This window comes from Salvelinus namaycush, unplaced genomic scaffold (assembly GCF_016432855.1).
Source record: "Salvelinus namaycush isolate Seneca unplaced genomic scaffold, SaNama_1.0 Scaffold435, whole genome shotgun sequence".
Lineage (NCBI taxonomy): Eukaryota > Metazoa > Chordata > Actinopteri > Salmoniformes > Salmonidae > Salvelinus > Salvelinus namaycush.
The window spans coordinates 100,390-120,531 of NW_024061126.1; the positions used below are offsets into that span (position 1 = coordinate 100,390).

General features: G+C 42.9%; 1 protein-coding gene across 2 annotated transcripts in view; it reads left to right on the forward strand.

The window, feature by feature from the left end:
- LOC120041312 (mitogen-activated protein kinase kinase kinase 4-like) overlaps positions 1-20,142 on the forward strand; it is an 83,824-nt gene that overhangs the window by 41,936 nt on the left and 21,746 nt on the right. The window lies entirely within an intron of this gene.

The window sequence follows — 20,142 nt, forward strand, 5'->3', positions numbered from 1 at the left end:
TAGGCCTTCAGTGGTGAACCTAATAGGCCTTCAGTGGTGAACCTAATAGGCCTTCAGTGGTGAACCTAATAGGCCTTCAGTGGTGAACCTAATAGGCCTTCAGTGGTGAACCTATAGGCCTTCAGTGGTGAACCTAATAGGCCTTCAGTGGTGAACCTAATAGGCCTTCAGTGGTGAACCTAATAGGCCTTCAGTGGTGAACCTAATAGGCCTTCAGTGGTGAACCTAATAGGCCTTCAGTGGTGAACCTAATAGGCCTTCAGTGGTGAACCTAATAGGCCTTCAGTGGTGAACCTAATAGGCCTTCAGTGGTGAACCTAATAGGCCTTCAGTGGTGAACCTATAGTGTGTAACATGTTGGTGATTGTGAAAAGGACAGCAACAGTAATACTAGTGCACTTTTTGTAAAACACAAACACGTTATACGCAGGCCAGTGGTGTGGTGGAGGGTATACGCAGGCCAGTGGTATAGTGGAGGGTATACGCAGGCCAGTGGTATAGTGGAGGGTATACGCAGGCCAGTGGTGTAGTGGAGGGTATACGCAGGCCAGTGGTGTAGTGGAGGGTATACGCAGGCCAGTGGTATAGTGGAGGGTATACGCAGGCCAGTGGTGTAGTGGAGGGTATACGCAGGCCAGTGGTGTAGTGGAGGGTATACGCAGGCCAGTGGTGTAGTGGAGGGTATACGCAGGCCAGTGGTGTGGTGGAGGGTATACGCAGGCCAGTGGTGTAGTGGAGGGTATACGCAGGCCAGTGGTGTAGTGGAGGGTATACGCAGGCCAGTGGTGTAGTGGAGGGTATACGCAGGCCAGTGGTGTAGTGGAGGGTATACGCAGGCCAGTGGTGTAGTGGAGGGTATACGCAGGCCAGTGGTGTAGTGGAGGGTATACGCAGGCCAGTGGTGTAGTGGAGGGTATACGCAGGCCAGTGGTGTAGTGGAGGGTATACGCAGGCCAGTGGTGTAGTGGAGGGTATACGCAGGCCAGTGGTGTAGTGGAGGGTATACGCAGGCCAGTGGTGTAGTGGAGGGTATACGCAGGCCAGTGGTGTAGTGGAGGGTATACGCAGGCCAGTGGTGTAGTGGAGGGTATACGCAGGCCAGTGGTGTGGTGGAGGGTATACGCAGGCCAGTGGTGTGGTGGAGGGTATACGCAGGCCAGTGGTGTGGTGGAGGGTATACGCAGGCCAGTGGTGTGGTGGAGGGTATACGCAGGCCAGTGGTGTGGTGGAGGGTATACGCAGGCCAGTGGTGTGGTGGAGGGTATACGCAGGCCAGTGGTGTGGTGGAGGGTATACGCAGGCCAGTGGTGTGGTGGAGGGTATACGCAGGCCAGTGGTGTGGTGGAGGGTATACGCAGGCCAGTGGTGTGGTGGAGGGTATACGCAGGCCAGTGGTGTGGTGGAGGGTATACGCAGGCCAGTGGTGTGGTGGAGGGTATACGCAGGCCAGTGGTGTGGTGGAGGGTATACGCAGGCCAGTGGTGTGGTGGAGGGTATACGCAGGCCAGTGGTGTGGTGGAGGGTATACGCAGGCCAGTGGTGTGGTGGAGGGTATACGCAGGCCAGTGGTGTGGTGGAGGGTATACGCAGGCCAGTGGTGTGGTGGAGGGTATACGCAGGCCAGTGGTGTGGTGGAGGGTATACGCAGGCCAGTGGTGTGGTGGAGGGTATACGCAGGCCAGTGGTGTGGTGGAGGGTATACGCAGGCCAGTGGTGTGGTGGAGGGTATACGCAGGCCAGTGGTGTGGTGGAGGGTATACGCAGGCCAGTGGTGTAGTGGAGGGTATACGCAGGCCAGTGGTGTAGTGGAGGGTATACGCAGGTCAGGTATAAGCCATATACCTTATTTCAGTGGGCATTGCCTATACCCACTTCTTAATCCCTACTGATGTGTATCAAAGTAGTGTAGTGGAGGTATATGACTTATTAATGATATAGTACAATAGAGAAATCATGCACAAAGTAGCCTACACAATTGCAAAGCACATGAAATATATTAATATGCACACAGCCTAGTTTCAGCGGAATATCATCTGCAGACAGCAAGAGTATGCAGCTGTCAACTGGTTTTGGCATGGAACAGCTCACAGAATATTGACATCGGTAGCTGGTAGGGTAGGAAAGACATTTTAAATGTATGATATCGAACAGTAAATGCGACAATGGGTATGCAAACCAGGTATTGAAAAAGTTTAGTCCGAACTGTTGGTTAGTAGGCTATTTGTGATGCGTAATTGTCATCATGCACTGTTTGCATCAGGAGTGTAGACTTGTGTGGACTGAGGCCCACCCACTGGGGAGACAGCCCCTGACAGGCCCACCCACTGGGGAGACAGCCCCTGACAGGCCCACCCACTGGGGAGACAGCCCCTGACAGGCCCACCCACTGGGGAGACAGCCCCTGACAGGCCCACCCAATCAGAATGATGTGGTTTAAGCATTGTTGTTTTTTTCTTCTTCTATGAAAACAAAGTGTGAAATCATAAAATTCTATAGGAAAACTCATTAAAAAAAACAGGAAACCATAGGATTTTTCACACAGGTTGTCTTTCCTTCACTGGACAGGCCAGTTGAGAACCTTTTTGCAAAATTAGAGTATACCCACGTCTCCAGCCCTACTGCATAGGGCCGATGGAAAGACAGGGTAAGCAGTCCATTCACTCAGACATAATGAGGCCAGTAGGTCCCAATCATAAGAATACAAAAACACAACCATTAAGCATTTCCCAATCTGAATGTACAACTATTACTTCCCATTGCAATAAACATTTCACATTTAGCAAACAAAGTAACCGGTGACCTAAAGTTAAAAGTGCAACTGACAGCATTTAACTACTTTGCAGATATGAAACAAACAGCCAATCATCATATCAGTCAAAAATATCAAATTCACAGTTTATGCTACAAAACCAACTTTGTAATAGGTTCTATTTGACTCTGTGTTATATGACGTACACTAAGGCATTGTTGGCAGAATAGATGGATGCAGTTTAATGCATGATATAATTCACCAATACATTTCTTGGTAGTCCCAAAAATATTGCTATCAGGTTGTAAATCACAGCTGGCCTGGTACATTGTTAGCTGCCTCCATTCAGGATGCACTGTTTCAGTTTCAATGACTCAGTGTTCTGGACAAAAACGAACGAATGTAACTAAGGCTGGGAATGTCAATACAATCAAACTAGCAAGGTCAATGATCACAAGTCAGTCATAACGTGGCTTATAGGCTAGTGTATCTAATTTACGTAGCGACCTAAAAACACGGAGACTTTAGTTAGCTGCTAGGAGGATGTTATGCCAATGGAGGAGTGGGTGGGGATCTGACTTTTTTCCCCCTCATATCGTTTTTCGGTGAATATACACAGCTAGAGATGCAGGTGTCATTTGGTTAGCTAGCAAGAACAACAACTTTTATCTAGCTAGCATATCTCTTGCCTTTGCAAATTCACTCTACTAACCAGCTCTGCTAGGGCGAGTAAAATGGGCAGTGAGGTGTTCTCTCATTTGTCTGGAAGTAGCAAGCTAGCAAACTTTAGCCAGTTAGCTTGGTGCTTGGTTGGAACAAGCATGCATTGGCAGGCAAGCTGCAGAAGGACAAGGAGGCTACAATTCCCCCATTGTTTATCAGTGCAATTTTGACGGCCAACTAGCTGAAAAAGTTTGAGAGTTTATCTAATGTTCCTTCGTTAGATTTTAGCTCATCTTGCTCTGGATAGCATTTGAGATTTTTCTTATTTAACTAGGCAAGTCGGTTAAGAACAAATTCTTATTTACAATGACGGCCTACCCCGGCCAAACCCTAACCCGGATGACGCTAGGCCAAATGTGCACCACCCTATGGGACTCCCAATCACGGCCGTTTGTGATACAGCCTGGAATTGAACTAGGGTCTGTAGTGACGCCTCTAGCACTGAGATGTAGTGCCTAGACCACTGCGCCACTCGGGAGTTGTTGCTCTTGTTGTTGTGTATAACTGAGGGAGAGAGAACCTACCTTTTCATGGTGGTTTGATCAATAGGACTGTAAAGTTCCCACACGTAAGAGACTCCGTTGGTGTTTACATTTTTTCGAATGCGTTCTAATGATCTGTTGCAACTGCCTGTAAACACACAGACCAGTTCAAAGTGAATGATGGCAGGCCTGTGTGGCAAATGGCTTGTTTGTATAAAGGCCTACTATATCTCTGATTGGCTATAGCGCACCGGTCTGTGTAGACTCTGGTCCTGGACACGACAGATGTTTTATTTCCTGCAGTGTCTATTAATTGTCTATATGCACGGCCGCTTTCACTCTATATTGCTATAAAATGTTCACAAATGCCTTAGTATACGTAATTCCAAAACATTCTAAGAATCTATGAAAATAACCATTAAGTGGTCACTTGTCAGAAAATGTTTTAAAAAGTGTAATTCTTCCTGCGGGTGTATACGAACTGATTTAATAAGATTTCATGTTGCTAAAATGCAGTTTTCACTTTAAATGCATTTATTTTATTTAACCTTTATTTAACCAGTCAAGTCAGTTGAGAACAAATTCTTATTTACAATGACGACCTACTTGTAAAGCCCCCCCGGCCAAACCCTCCCCTAACCCGGACGAAGCTGGGCCAATTGTGCGCCACCCACATACATTGCCTTCAGAAAGTATTCACACCCCTACACTTTTTCCACATTTTGTTGTTACAGCCTGAATTTAAAATTGATTAAATTGAGCTTTTTTTGTCACTGGCCTACACACAATACCCCTAATACCCTATAATGTCAAAGTGGAATTATGTTTTTAGAAATGTATACAAATTTATGAAAAGCTGAAATGTCTTGAGTCAAATAGTATTCAACCCCCTTTTGTTATGTCAAGCCTAAATACGTTCAGGAGTAAATATTTGCTTTACAAGTCCCATAATAAGTTGCACGGACTCACTCTGTGTTCAATAATAGTTTAACATTATATTTTAATGACTACCTCATCTCTGTACCCAGCACATACAGATAATTGTAAGGTACCTCTGTCGAGCAGGGAATTTCAAACACAGATTCAACCACAAAGACCAGTGAGGTTTTTCAATGCCTCGCAAAGAAGGGCACCTATTGTTAGATAGAAAATAAAAAAGAGCTGACATTGAATATCCCTTTGAACATGGTGAAGTTATTAATTACACTTTGGATGGTTTATCAATACACCCAGTAACTACAAAGATACAGGCGTTCTTCCTAACTCAGTTGCCGGAGAGGAACGAAACTACTCAGGTATTTTAATGGTGACTTTAAAACAGTTACAGTTTAATGGCTGTGATATGAGAACTGAGGATGGATCAACAACATTGTAGTTACTCCACAATACTAACCTAAATGACAGTGTGAAAAGAAAGAAGCCTCTACAGAATAGAAAATATTCCAAAACATGCATCCTGTTTGCAACAAGGCACCTAAGTAATTCTGCAAAAAAATGTGGCAAAGCAATTCAATTTTGTCCTGAATACAAAGTGTTATCTTTGGGGCAAATCTGCCACATCACTGAGTACAACTCTCCATAATTTCAAACATAATCAAATCTTCGTCCAGTTCGAGGGGAGTAATCGCTGTTCTGATATCCAGAAGCTCTTTTCCATATGTACAAAATAAGTTAAACAATGAGAAAAAACACACAAAATAGCACAATTGGTTAGGAGCCTGTAAAACTGCAGCCATCTCCTCTGGTGCCATTCTATAGTGGTGGCTGCTTCATGTTATGAGTATGCTTGTAATCTTTAAGGACTGGTGAGTTTTTCAGGATAAAAAAAGAAACAGAATGGAGCTAAGCACTGACAAAATCCTAGAGGAAACCTGGTTGTCTGCTTTCCACTAGACACTGGGAGATGAATTCACCTTTCAGCAGGACAATAACCTGAAACACAAGGCTAAATCTACACTGGTTGCTTACCAAGAGACCAGTGAATGTTCCTGAGTGGCTGAGTTAGTTGAGTTAAATTGGCTTGAAATATATGGCAAGACCTGAAAATGTTTGTCTAGCAATGATCAACAACCAATTTGACAGAGATTTGAATAATATTTTTAAAGAATAATGGCAAATGTTGCACAATTCAGGTGTGGAAAGCTCTTAGAAAATTACCCAGAAAGACTCACAGCTGTAATCACTGCAATAGATGCATCTACAAAGTATTGACCTAGGACTGTGAATGCTAATGTAAATTAGATATTTCTGTATTTCATTTTCAATACATTTGGAAAAATTCTAAAAACATGCGTTCACTTTCTCATTACAGGGTATAGATGATGTGTGTAGATGGTTGAGAGAAAAAACTAAATTCAGGCTGTAACACAACAAAGTGGAATAAGTTGAGGGGTATGAATACTTTCTGAAGGCATTGTAAGTTATTTTGAAAGATGGTTGACAACAACAAGTGCGCTGCAATTAAAAAACATTGTTCCACTCTTTCCCTTTCTGTCTTTTACACCTCTACCAAATGATAATTTGAAACATAACTTCATGTTGAAAGTTATTCTTGAAAAGGGAGAAGCTAACAAATTTGCAACAACGTCCTCTTTGATAACACCGCTGCAGCCGCTGCAAACTAGACGACAAAAAAGCTAACTAGCTAGACCACGCGAAAACAACTACTGCTCGCTATTGCGCAGTGAACTGTTGGCCTTCAAGAAGGCAGAAGTTTCCATAAGTTTTTGAAAAAAACGATCCCACCCATTAAGTCAAAATGTGATTGGTTGATTCCACTGTCACTCCAAACATTTGCCCTAATACAGCTGAATGACTGATGCCTTTATCTAGCTTCTGATGGCTTAGCCAATGGCTGACTTAACTAGATAGATTTTATCTCCCCAAAGACCAGCTGATTGGATATTTTTTTGTCTTCAGTGTTAACCCTTTTCTTTCCAACAAAAACTGAGATTAAATCAGAACGTTATTGAAAATAATATAATAATCATCAGGCCCATTGATCCTCACTGTGTTTGGGTTAGTAATGTGTAGAGTGGCTCTATTTTACCTCAGCATGCATTTGTTCACTATTTTGAATGTGTAAAGAATCTGAAATATGAACACAGAAATACTGGACATTTTGATCTCTCATGGTGGTGATTTGGCAAAATTACAATCATGGTCTTGAAATGGACTCGCATTTTTCTGGTCTCGGACCCCTTGTCCCCCTCCCGGTCTTGACTCCGTATCACCCCCCCATTCCACAATCCGGTCTTGACTTGGACTCGCTCCGGTCTTGGTCTTGATGCTTGCTTTAGGTGATCTTGAACACAACACTGATGATAAGGATGCTAACTAGTACAGAGGGTGCTCTGGCTCAACTTTGCTTTTGAGGTTAGAGGCCAAGGGTCACTGTTGGAGTCGGGGGTTGTTTGGCTGCATGGTGTGGGGGGCAGGGTGGGCTAATGGTCTATGTTATAGTTGGAACACTACCCCAGTACTCAGGGTGGGCTAATGGTCTATGTTATAGTTGGAACACTACCCCAGTACTCAGGGTGGGGCTAATGGTCTATGTTATAGTTGGAACACTACCCCAGTACTCAGGGCAGGGCTAATGGTCTATGTTATAGTTGGAACACTACCCCAGTACTCAGGGCAGGGCTAATGATCAGTGTTATAGTTGGAACACTACCCCAGTACTCATGGCAGGGCTAATGATCAGTGTTATAGTTGAAACAGTACTCAGGGCAGGGCTAATGATCAGTGTTATAGTTGGAACACTACCCCAGTACTCAGGAAGGGGCTAATGGTCTATGTTATAGTTGGAACACTACCCCAGTACTCAGGGAGGGGCTAATGATCAGTGTTATAGTTGGAACACTACCCCAGTACTCAGGGTGGGGCTAATGATCAGTGTTATAGTTGGAACACTACCCCAGTACTCAGGGCAGGGATAATGATCAGTGTTATAGTTGAAACACTACCCCAGTACTCAGGGCAGGGCTAATGATCAGTGTTATAGTTGGAACACTACCCCAGTACTCAGGGTGGGGCTAATGATCAGTGTTATAGTTGGAACACTACCCCAGAACTCAGGGTGGGGCTAATGATCAGTGTTATAGTTGGAACACTACCCCAGTACTCAGGGCAGGGATAATGATCAGTGTTATAGTTGGAACACTACCCCAGTACTCAGGGTGGGGCTAATGATCAGTGTTATAGTTGGAACACTACCCCAGTACTCAGGGCAGGGATAATGATCAGTGTTATAGTTGAAACACTACCCCAGTACTCAGGGCAGGGCTAATGATCAGTGTTATAGTTGGAACACTACCCCAGTACTCAGGGTGGGGCTAATGATCAGTGTTATAGTTGGAACACTACCCCAGTACTCAGGGCAGGGATAATGATCAGTGTTATAGTTGAAACACTACCCCAGTACTCAGGGCAGGGCTAATGATCAGTGTTATAGTTGGAACACTACCCCAGTACTCAGGGTGGGGCTAATGATCAGTGTTATAGTTGGAACACTACCCCAGTACTCAGGGTGGGGCTAATGATCAGTGTTATAGTTGAAACAGTACTCAGGGTGGGGCTAATGATCAGTGTTATAATTGGAACACTACCCCAGTACTCAGGGCAGGGATAATGATCAGTGTTATAGTTGGAACACTACCCCAGTACTCAGGGCAGGGCTAATGATCAGTGTTATAGTTGGAACACTAGCCCAGTACTCAGGGCAGGGATAATGATCAGTGTTATAGTTGGAACACTACCCCAGTACTCAGGGCAGGGATAATGATCAGTGTTATAGTTGAAACACTACCCCAGTACTCAGGGCAGGGCTAATGATCAGTGTTATAGTTGGAACACTACCCCAGTACTCAGGGTGGGGCTAATGATCAGTGTTATAGTTGGAACACTACCCCAGAACTCAGGGTGGGGCTAATGATCAGTGTTATAGTTGGAACACTACCCCAGTACTCAGGGCAGGGATAATGATCAGTGTTATAGTTGGAACACTACCCCAGTACTCAGGGCAGGGATAATGATCAGTGTTATAGTTGGAACACTACCCCAGTACTCAGGGTGGGGCTAATGATCAGTGTTATAGTTGAAACAGTACTCAGGGTGGGGCTAATGATCAGTGTTATAATTGGAACACTACCCCAGTACTCAGGGCAGGGCTAATGATCAGTGTTATAGTTGGAACACTAGCCCAGTACTCAGGGCAGGGATAATGATCAGTGTTATAGTTGGAACACTACCCCAGTACTCAGGGTGGGGCTAATGATCAGTGTTATAATTGAAACACTACCCCAGTACTACAGAGAAGCAACTTTGCCTTCGGGTGGTGGAGGGTAGCAGTGGGCTAACTGGCGATTTTAGTTATGATGCAGCCAGGGGCTGCTAGCAGCAACATGAGGGTGGGTTACTTTAGGTCAGAGTCTTTAGAAACTTCCTGTGTATTTCCTCAGTACCCCAAGTGTGGAACGTAAACTGTGTATGGGAATGATTGTAAAGCTGTCTCTTTCCACAGTGTTACAACTAATTTAAAATGTTCTGCTCATTGCCTTGGAGGGTTGTGTTAGTACAGTGATGAACCGTAGAGATGTAATTGGAGGGTTGTGTTAGTACAGTGATGAACCGTAGAGATGTAATTGGAGGGTTGTGTTAGTACAGTGATGAACCGTAGAGATGTAATTGGAGGGTTGTGTTAGTACAGTGATGAGATGTAATTGGAGGGTTGTGTTAGTACAGTGATGAACCGTAGAGATGTAATTGGACGGTTGTGTTAGTACAGTGATGAACCGTAGAGATGTAATTGGAGGGTTGTGTTAGTACAGTGATGAACCGTAGAGATGTAATTGGAGGGTTGTGTTAGTACAGTGATGAGATGTAATTGGAGGGTTGTGTTAGTACAGTGATGAGATGTAATTGGAGGGTTGTGTTAGTACAGTGATGAACCGTAGAGATGTAATTGGAGGGTTGTGTTAGTACAGTGATGAACCGTAGAGATGTAATTGGAGGGTTGTGTTAATACAGTGATGAACCGTAGAGATGTAATTGGACGGTTGTGTTAGTACAGTGATGAGATGTAATTGGACGGTTGTGTTAGTACAGTGATGAACCGTAGAGATGTAATTGGAGGGTTGTGTTAGTACAGTGATGAACCGTAGAGATGTAATTGGAGGGTTGTGTTAGTACAGTGATGAACCGTAGAGATGTAATTGGAGGGTTGTGTTAGTACAGTGATGAACCGTAGAGATGTAATTGGAGGGTTGTGTTAGTACAGTGATGAGATGTAATTGGAGGGTTGTGTTAGTACAGTGATGAACCGTAGAGATGTAATTGGAGGGTTGTGTTAGTACAGTGATGAACCGTAGAGATGTAATTGGACGGTTGTGTTAGTACAGTGATGAGATGTAATTGGAGGGTTGTGTTAGTACAGTGATGAACCGATGAGATGTAATTGGAGAGTTGTGTTAGTACAGTGATGAACCGTAGAGATGTAATTGGAGGGTTGTGTTAGTACAGTGATGAGATGTAATTGGAGGGTTGTGTTAGTACAGTGATGAGATGTAATTGGAGGGTTGTGTTAGTACAGTGATGAACCGTAGAGATGTAATTGGAGGGTTGTGTTAGTACAGTGATGAGATGTAATTGGAGGGTTGTGTTAGTACAGTGATGAACCGTAGAGATGTAATTGGACGGTTGTGTTAGTACAGTGATGAACCGTAGAGATGTAATTGGACGGTTGTGTTAGTACAGTGATGAACCGTAGAGATGTAATTGGAGGGTTGTGTTAGTACAGTGATGAACCGTAGAGATGTAATTGGAGGGTTGTGTTAGTACAGTGATGAACCGTAGAGATGTAATTGGAGGGTTGTGTTAGTACAGTGATGAACCGTAGAGATGTAATTGGAGGGTTGTGTTAGTACAGTGATGAACCGTAGAGATGTAATTGGAGGGTTGTGTTAGTACAGTGATGAACCGTAGAGATGTAATTGGAGGGTTGTGTTAGTACAGTGATGAACCGTAGAGATGTAATTGGAGGGTTGTGTTAGTACAGTGATGAACCGTAGAGATGTAATTGGAGGGTTGTGTTAGTACAGTGATGAACCGTAGAGATGTAATTGGAGGGTTGTGTTAGTACAGTGATGAACCGTAGAGATGTAATTGGAGGGTTGTGTTAGTACAGTGATGAACCGTAGAGATGTAATTGGAGGGTTGTGTTAGTACAGTGATGAACCGTAGAGATGTAATTGGAGGGTTGTGTTAGTACAGTGATGAACCGTAGAGATGTAATTGGAGGGTTGTGTTAGTACAGTGATGAACCGTAGAGATGTAATTGGACGGTTGTGTTAGTACAGTGATGAACCGTAGAGATGTAATTGGAGGGTTGTGTTAATACAGTGATGAACCGTAGAGATGTAATTGGAGGGTTGTGTTAGTACAGTGATGAGATGTAATTGGAGGGTTGTGTTAGTACAGTGATGAACCGTAGAGATGTAATTGGAGGGTTGTGTTAGTACAGTGATGAACCGTAGAGATGTAATTGGAGGGTTGTGTTAGTACAGTGATGAGATGTAATTGGAGGGTTGTGTTAGTACAGTGATGAACCGTAGAGATGTAATTGGAGGGTTGTGTTAGTACAGTGATGAGATGTAATTGGAGGGTTGTGTTAGTACAGTGATGAACCGTAGAGATGTAATTGGAGGGTTGTGTTAGTACAGTGATGAACCGTAGAGATGTAATTGGAGGGTTGTGTTAGTACAGTGATGAGATGTAAGCTGGAGGGTTGTGTTAGTACAGTGATGAACCGTAGAGATGTAATTGGAGGGTTGTGTTAGTACAGTGATGAACCGTAGAGATTTAGTTGGAGGGTTGTGTTAGTACAGTGATGAACCGTAGAGATGTAATTGGAGGGTTGTGTTAGTACAGTGATGAACCGTAGAGATGTAATTGGAGGGTTGTGTTAGTACAGTGATGAACCGTAGAGATGTAATTGGAGGGTTGTGTTAATACATTGATGAACCGTAGAGATGTAATTGGAGGGTTGTGTTAGTACAGTGATGAGATGTAATTGGACGGTTGTGTTAGTACAGTGATGAACCGTAGAGATGTAATTGGAGGGTTGTGTTAGTACAGTGATGAACCGTAGAGATGTAATTGGAGAGTTGTGTTAGTACAGTGATGAACCGTAGAGATGTAATTGGAGGGTTGTGTTAGTACAGTGATGAACCGTAGAGATGTAATTGGAGGGTTGTGTTAGTACAGTGATGAGATGTAATTGGACGGTTGTGTTAGTACAGTGATGAACCGTAGAGATGTAATTGGAGGGTTGTGTTAATACAGTGATGAACCGTAGAGATGTAATTGGAGGGTTGTGTTAGTACAGTGATGAACCGTAGAGATGTAATTGGAGGGTTGTGTTAGTACAGTGATGAACCGTAGAGATGTAATTGGAGGGTTGTGTTAGTACAGTGATGAACCGTAGAGATGTAATTGGAGGGTTGTGTTAGTACAGTGATGAGATGTAATTGGACGGTTGTGTTAGTACAGTGATGAACCGTAGAGATGTAATTGGAGGGTTGTGTTAGTACAGTGATGAACCGTAGAGATGTAATTGGAGAGTTGTGTTAGTACAGTGATGAACCGTAGAGCTGTAATTGGAGGGTTGTGTTAGTACAGTGATGAACCGTAGAGATGTAATTGGAGGGTTGTGTTAGTACAGTGATGAACCGTAGAGATGTAATTGGAGGGTTGTGTTAGTACAGTGATGAACCGTAGAGATGTAATTGGACGGTTGTGTTAGTACAGTGATGAACCGTAGAGCTGTAATTGGAGGGTTGTGTTAGTACAGTGATGAACCGTAGAGATGTAATTGGACGGTTGTGTTAGTACAGTGATGAACCGTAGAGATGTAATTGGACGGTTGTGTTAATACAGTGATGAACCGTAGAGATGTAATTGGAGGGTTGTGTTAATACAGTGATGAACCGTAGAGATGTAATTGGAGGGTTGTGTTAATACAGTGATGAACCGTAGAGATGTAATTGGAGGGTTGTGTTAGTACAGTGATGAGATGTAATTGGAGGGTTGTGTTAGTACAGTGATGAACCGTAGAGATGTAATTGGAGGGTTGTGTTAGTACAGTGATGAACCGTAGAGATGTAATTGGAGGGTTGTGTTAGTACAGTGATGAACCGTAGAGATGTAATTGGAGGGTTGTGTTAGTACAGTGATGAACCGTAGAGATGTAATTGGAGGGTTGTGTTAGTACAGTGATGAACCGTAGAGATGTAATTGGAGGGTTGTGTTAGTACAGTGATGAACCGTAGAGATGTAATTGGAGGGTTGTGTTAGTACAGTGATGAACCGTAGAGATGTAATTGGAGGGTTGTGTTAATACATTGATGAACCGTAGAGATTTAATTGGAGGGTTGTGTTAGTACAGTGATGAGATGTAATTGGAGGGTTGTGTTAGTACAGTGATGAGATGTAATTGGAGGGTTGTGTTAGTACAGTGATGAACCGTAGAGATGTAATTGGAGGGTTGTGTTAGTACAGTGATGAGATGTAATTGGAGGGTTGTGTTAGTACAGTGATGAACCGTAGAGATGTAATTGGAGGGTTGTGTTAGTACAGTGATGAACCGTAGAGATGTAATTGGAGGGTTGTGTTAGTACAGTGATGAGATGTAAGCTGGAGGGTTGTGTTAGTACAGTGATGAACCGTAGAGATGTAATTGGAGGGTTGTGTTAGTACAGTGATGAACCGTAGAGATTTAGTTGGAGGGTTGTGTTAGTACAGTGATGAACCGTAGAGATGTAATTGGAGGGTTGTGTTAGTACAGTGATGAACCGTAGAGATGTAATTGGAGGGTTGTGTTAGTACAGTGATGAACCGTAGAGATGTAATTGGAGGGTTGTGTTAATACATTGATGAACCGTAGAGATGTAATTGGAGGGTTGTGTTAGTACAGTGATGAGATGTAATTGGACGGTTGTGTTAGTACAGTGATGAACCGTAGAGATGTAATTGGAGGGTTGTGTTAGTACAGTGATGAACCGTAGAGATGTAATTGGAGAGTTGTGTTAGTACAGTGATGAACCGTAGAGATGTAATTGGAGGGTTGTGTTAGTACAGTGATGAACCGTAGAGATGTAATTGGAGGGTTGTGTTAGTACAGTGATGAGATGTAATTGGACGGTTGTGTTAGTACAGTGATGAACCGTAGAGATGTAATTGGAGGGTTGTGTTAATACAGTGATGAACCGTAGAGATGTAATTGGAGGGTTGTGTTAGTACAGTGATGAACCGTAGAGATGTAATTGGAGGGTTGTGTTAGTACAGTGATGAACCGTAGAGATGTAATTGGAGGGTTGTGTTAGTACAGTGATGAACCGTAGAGATGTAATTGGAGGGTTGTGTTAGTACAGTGATGAGATGTAATTGGACGGTTGTGTTAGTACAGTGATGAACCGTAGAGATGTAATTGGAGGGTTGTGTTAGTACAGTGATGAACCGTAGAGATGTAATTGGAGAGTTGTGTTAGTACAGTGATGAACCGTAGAGCTGTAATTGGAGGGTTGTGTTAGTACAGTGATGAACCGTAGAGATGTAATTGGAGGGTTGTGTTAGTACAGTGATGAACCGTAGAGATGTAATTGGAGGGTTGTGTTAGTACAGTGATGAACCGTAGAGATGTAATTGGAGGGTTGTGTTAGTACAGTGATGAACCGTAGAGATGTAATTGGACGGTTGTGTTAGTACAGTGATGAACCGTAGAGATGTAATTGGACGGTTGTGTTAGTACAGTGATGAACCGTAGAGCTGTAATTGGAGGGTTGTGTTAGTACAGTGATGAACCGTAGAGATGTAATTGGACGGTTGTGTTAGTACAGTGATGAACCGTAGAGATGTAATTGGACGGTTGTGTTAATACAGTGATGAACCGTAGAGATGTAATTGGAGGGTTGTGTTAATACAGTGATGAACCGTAGAGATGTAATTGGAGGGTTGTGTTAATACAGTGATGAACCGTAGAGATGTAATTGGAGGGTTGTGTTAGTACAGTGATGAGATGTAATTGGAGGGTTGTGTTAGTACAGTGATGAACCGTAGAGATGTAATTGGAGGGTTGTGTTAGTACAGTGATGAACCGTAGAGATGTAATTGGAGGGTTGTGTTAGTACAGTGATGAACCGTAGAGATGTAATTGGAGGGTTGTGTTAGTACAGTGATGAACCGTAGAGATGTAATTGGAGGGTTGTGTTAGTACAGTGATGAACCGTAGAGATGTAATTGGAGGGTTGTGTTAGTACAGTGATGAACCGTAGAGATGTAATTGGAGGGTTGTGTTAGTACAGTGATGAACCGTAGAGATGTAATTGGAGGGTTGTGTTAATACATTGATGAACCGTAGAGATTTAATTGGAGGGTTGTGTTAGTACAGTGATGAACCGTAGAGCTGTAATTGGAGGGTTGTGTTAGTACAGTGATGAACCGTAGAGATGTAATTGGACGGTTGTGTTAGTACAGTGATGAACCGTAGAGATGTAATTGGACGGTTGTGTTAATACAGTGATGAACCGTAGAGATGTAATTGGAGGGTTGTGTTAATACAGTGATGAACCGTAGAGATGTAATTGGAGGGTTGTGTTAATACAGTGATGAACCGTAGAGATGTAATTGGAGGGTTGTGTTAGTACAGTGATGAGATGTAATTGGAGGGTTGTGTTAGTACAGTGATGAACCGTAGAGATGTAATTGGAGGGTTGTGTTAGTACAGTGATGAACCGTAGAGATGTAATTGGAGGGTTGTGTTAGTACAGTGATGAACCGTAGAGATGTAATTGGAGGGTTGTGTTAGTACAGTGATGAACCGTAGAGATGTAATTGGAGGGTTGTGTTAGTACAGTGATGAACCGTAGAGATGTAATTGGAGGGTTGTGTTAGTACAGTGATGAACCGTAGAGATGTAATTGGAGGGTTGTGTTAATACATTGATGAACCGTAGAGATTTAATTGGAGGGTTGTGTTAGTACAGTGATGAGATGTAATTGGAGGGTTGTGTTAGTACAGTGATGAACCGATGAGATGTAATTGGAGGGTTGTGTTAGTACAGTGATGAACCGTAAAGATGTAATTGGAGGGTTGTGTTAGTACAGTGATGAACCGTAGAGATGTAATTGGAGGGTTGTGTTAGTACAGTGATGAGATGTAATTGGAGGGTTGTGTTAGTACAGTGATGAGATGTAATTGGAGGGTTGTGTTAGTACAGTGATGAACCGTAGAGATGTAATTGGAGGGTTGTGTTAGTACAGTGATGAGATGTAATTGGAGGGTTGTGTTAGTACAGTGATGAACCGATGAGATGTAATTGGAGGGTTGTGTTAGTACAGTGATGAACCGTAAAGATGTAATTGGAGGGTTGTGTTAGTACAGTGATGAACCGTAGAGATGTAATTGGAGGGTTGTGTTAGTACAGTGATGAACCGTAGAGATGTAATTGGAGGGTTGTGTTAGTACAGTGATGAACCGTAGAGATGTAATTGGAGGGTTGTGTTAGTACAGTGATGAACCGTAGAGATGTAATTGGAGGGTTGTGTTAGTACAGTGATGAACCGTAGAGATGTAATTGGAGGGTTGTGTTAGTACAGTGATGAACCGTAGAGATGTAATTGGAGGGTTGTGTTAGTACAGTGATGAACCGTAGAGATGTAATTGGAGGGTTGTGTTAGTACAGTGATGAACCGTAGAGATGTAATTGGAGGGTTGTGTTAGTACAGTGATGAACCGTAGAGATGTAATTGGAGGGTTGTGTTAGTACAGTGATGAACCGATGAGATTTAATTGGAGGGTTGTGTTAGTACAGTGATGAACCGTAGAGATGTAATTGGAGGGTTGTGTTAGTACAGTGATGAACCGTAGAGATGTAATTGGAGGGTTGTGTTAGTACAGTGATGAGATGTAATTGGAGGGTTGTGTTAGTACAGTGATGAACCGTAGAGATTTAATTGGAGGGTTGTGTTAGTACAGTGATGAACCGTAGAGATGTAATTGGAGGGTTGTGTTAGTACAGTGATGAACCGTAGAGATGTAATTGGAGGGTTGTGTTAGTACAGTGATGAACCGTAGAGATGTAATTGGAGGGTTGTGTTAGTACAGTGATGAACCGTAGAGATGTAATTGGAGGGTTGTGTTAGTACAGTGATGAACCGTAGAGATGTAATTGGACGGTTGTGTTAGTACAGTGATGAACCGTAGAGATGTAATTGGAGGGTTGTGTTAATACAGTGATGAACCGTAGAGATGTAATTGGAGGGTTGTGTTAGTACAGTGATGAACCGTAGAGATGTAAGCTGGAGGGTTGTGTTAGTACAGTGATGAACCGTAGAGATGTAAGCTGGAGGGTTGTGTTAGTACAGTGATGAACCGTAGAGATGTAAGCTGGAGGGTTGTGTTAGTACAGTGATGAACCGTAGAGATGTAATTGGACAGTTGTGTTAGTACAGTGATGAACCGTAGAGATGTAATTGGAGGGTTGTGTTAATACAGTGATGAACCGTAGAGATGTAATTGGAGGGTTGTGTTAGTATAGTGATGAACCGTAGAGATGTAATTGGAGGGTTGTGTTAATACAGTGATGAACCGTAGAGATGTAATTGGAGGGTTGTGTTAGTACAGTGATGAACCGTAGAGATGTAATTGGAGGGTTGTGTTAGTACAGTGATGAACCGTAGAGATGTAATTGGAGGGTTGTGTTAGTACAGTGATGAACCGTAGAGATGTAATTGGAGGGTTGTGTTAATACAGTGATGAACCGTAGAGATGTAATTGGACGGTTGTGTTAGTACAGTGATGAACCGTAGAGATGTAATTGGAGGGTTGTGTTAGTACAGTGATGAACCGTAGAGATGTAATTGGAGGGTTGTGTTAGTACAGTGATGAACCGTAGAGATGTAATTGGAGGGTTGTGTTAGTACAGTGATGAACCGTAGAGATGTAATTGGAGGGTTGTGTTAGTACAGTGATGAACCGTAGAGAGGTAATTGGAGGGTTGTGTTAGTACAGTGATGAACCGTAGAGATGTAATTGGAGGGTTGTGTTAGTACAGTGATGAACCGTAGAGATGTAATTGGAGGGTTGTGTTAGTACAGTGATGAACCGTAGAGATGTAATTGGAGGGTTGTGTTAGTACAGTGATGAACCGTAGAGATGTAATTGGAGGGTTGTGTTAGTACAGTGATGAGATGTAATTGGAGGGTTGTGTTAGTACAGTGATGAACCGTAGAGATGTAATTGGAGGGTTGTGTTAGTACAGTGATGAACCGTAGAGATGTAATTGGAGGGTTGTGTTAGTACAGTGATGAACCGTAGAGATGTAATTGGAGGGTTGTGTTAGTACAGTGATGAACCGTAGAGATGTAATTGGACGGTTGTGTTAGTACAGTGATGAGATGTAATTGGAGGGTTGTGTTAGTACAGTGATGAACCGTAGAGATGTAATTGGAGGGTTGTGTTAGTACAGTGATGAACCGTAGAGATGTAATTGGAGGGTTGTGTTAATACAGTGATGAACCGTAGAGATGTAATTGGACGGTTGTGTTAGTACAGTGATGAGATGTAATTGGAGGGTTGTGTTAGTACAGTGATGAACCGTAGAGATGTAATTGGAGGGTTGTGTTAGTACAGTGATGAGATGTAATTGGAGGGTTGTGTTAGTACAGTGATGAACCGTAGAGATTTAATTGGAGGGTTGTGTTAGTACAGTGATGAACCGTAGAGATGTAATTGGAGGGTTGTGTTAGTACAGTGATGAACCGTAGAGATGTAATTGGAGGGTTGTGTTAGTACAGTGATGAACCGTAGAGATGTAATTGGAGGGTTGTGTTAGTACAGTGATGAACCGTAGAGATGTAATTGGAGGGTTGTGTTAGTACAGTGATGAACCGTAGAGATGTAATTGGACGGTTGTGTTAGTACAGTGATGAACCGTAGAGATGTAATTGGAGGGTTGTGTTAATACAGTGATGAACCGTAGAGATGTAATTGGAGGGTTGTGTTAGTACAGTGATGAACCGTAGAGATGTAAGCTGGAGGGTTGTGTTAGTACAGTGATGAACCGTAGAGATGTAAGCTGGAGGGTTGTGTTAGTACAGTGATGAACCGTAGAGATGTAAGCTGGAGGGTTGTGTTAGTACAGTGATGAACCGTAGAGATGTAATTGGACAGTTGTGTTAGTACAGTGATGAACCGTAGAGATGTAATTGGAGGGTTGTGTTAATACAGTGATGAACCGTAGAGATGTAATTGGAGGGTTGTGTTAGTATAGTGATGAACCGTAGAGATGTAATTGGAGGGTTGTGTTAATACAGTGATGAACCGTAGAGATGTAATTGGAGGGTTGTGTTAGTACAGTGATGAACCGTAGAGATGTAATTGGAGGGTTGTGTTAGTACAGTGATGAACCGTAGAGATGTAATTGGAGGGTTGTGTTAGTACAGTGATGAACCGTAGAGATGTAATTGGAGGGTTGTGTTAATACAGTGATGAACCGTAGAGATGTAATTGGACGGTTGTGTTAGTACAGTGATGAACCGTAGAGATGTAATTGGAGGGTTGTGTTAGTACAGTGATGAACCGTAGAGATGTAATTGGAGGGTTGTGTTAGTACAGTGATGAACCGTAGAGATGTAATTGGAGGGTTGTGTTAGTACAGTGATGAACCGTAGAGATGTAATTGGAGGGTTGTGTTAGTACAGTGATGAACCGTAGAGAGGTAATTGGAGGGTTGTGTTAGTACAGTGATGAACCGTAGAGATGTAATTGGAGGGTTGTGTTAGTACAGTGATGAACCGTAGAGATGTAATTGGAGGGTTGTGTTAGTACAGTGATGAACCGTAGAGATGTAATTGGAGGGTTGTGTTAGTACAGTGATGAACCGTAGAGATGTAATTGGAGGGTTGTGTTAGTACAGTGATGAGATGTAATTGGAGGGTTGTGTTAGTACAGTGATGAACCGTAGAGATGTAATTGGAGGGTTGTGTTAGTACAGTGATGAACCGTAGAGATGTAATTGGAGGGTTGTGTTAGTACAGTGATGAACCGTAGAGATGTAATTGGAGGGTTGTGTTAGTACAGTGATGAACCGTAGAGATGTAATTGGACGGTTGTGTTAGTACAGTGATGAGATGT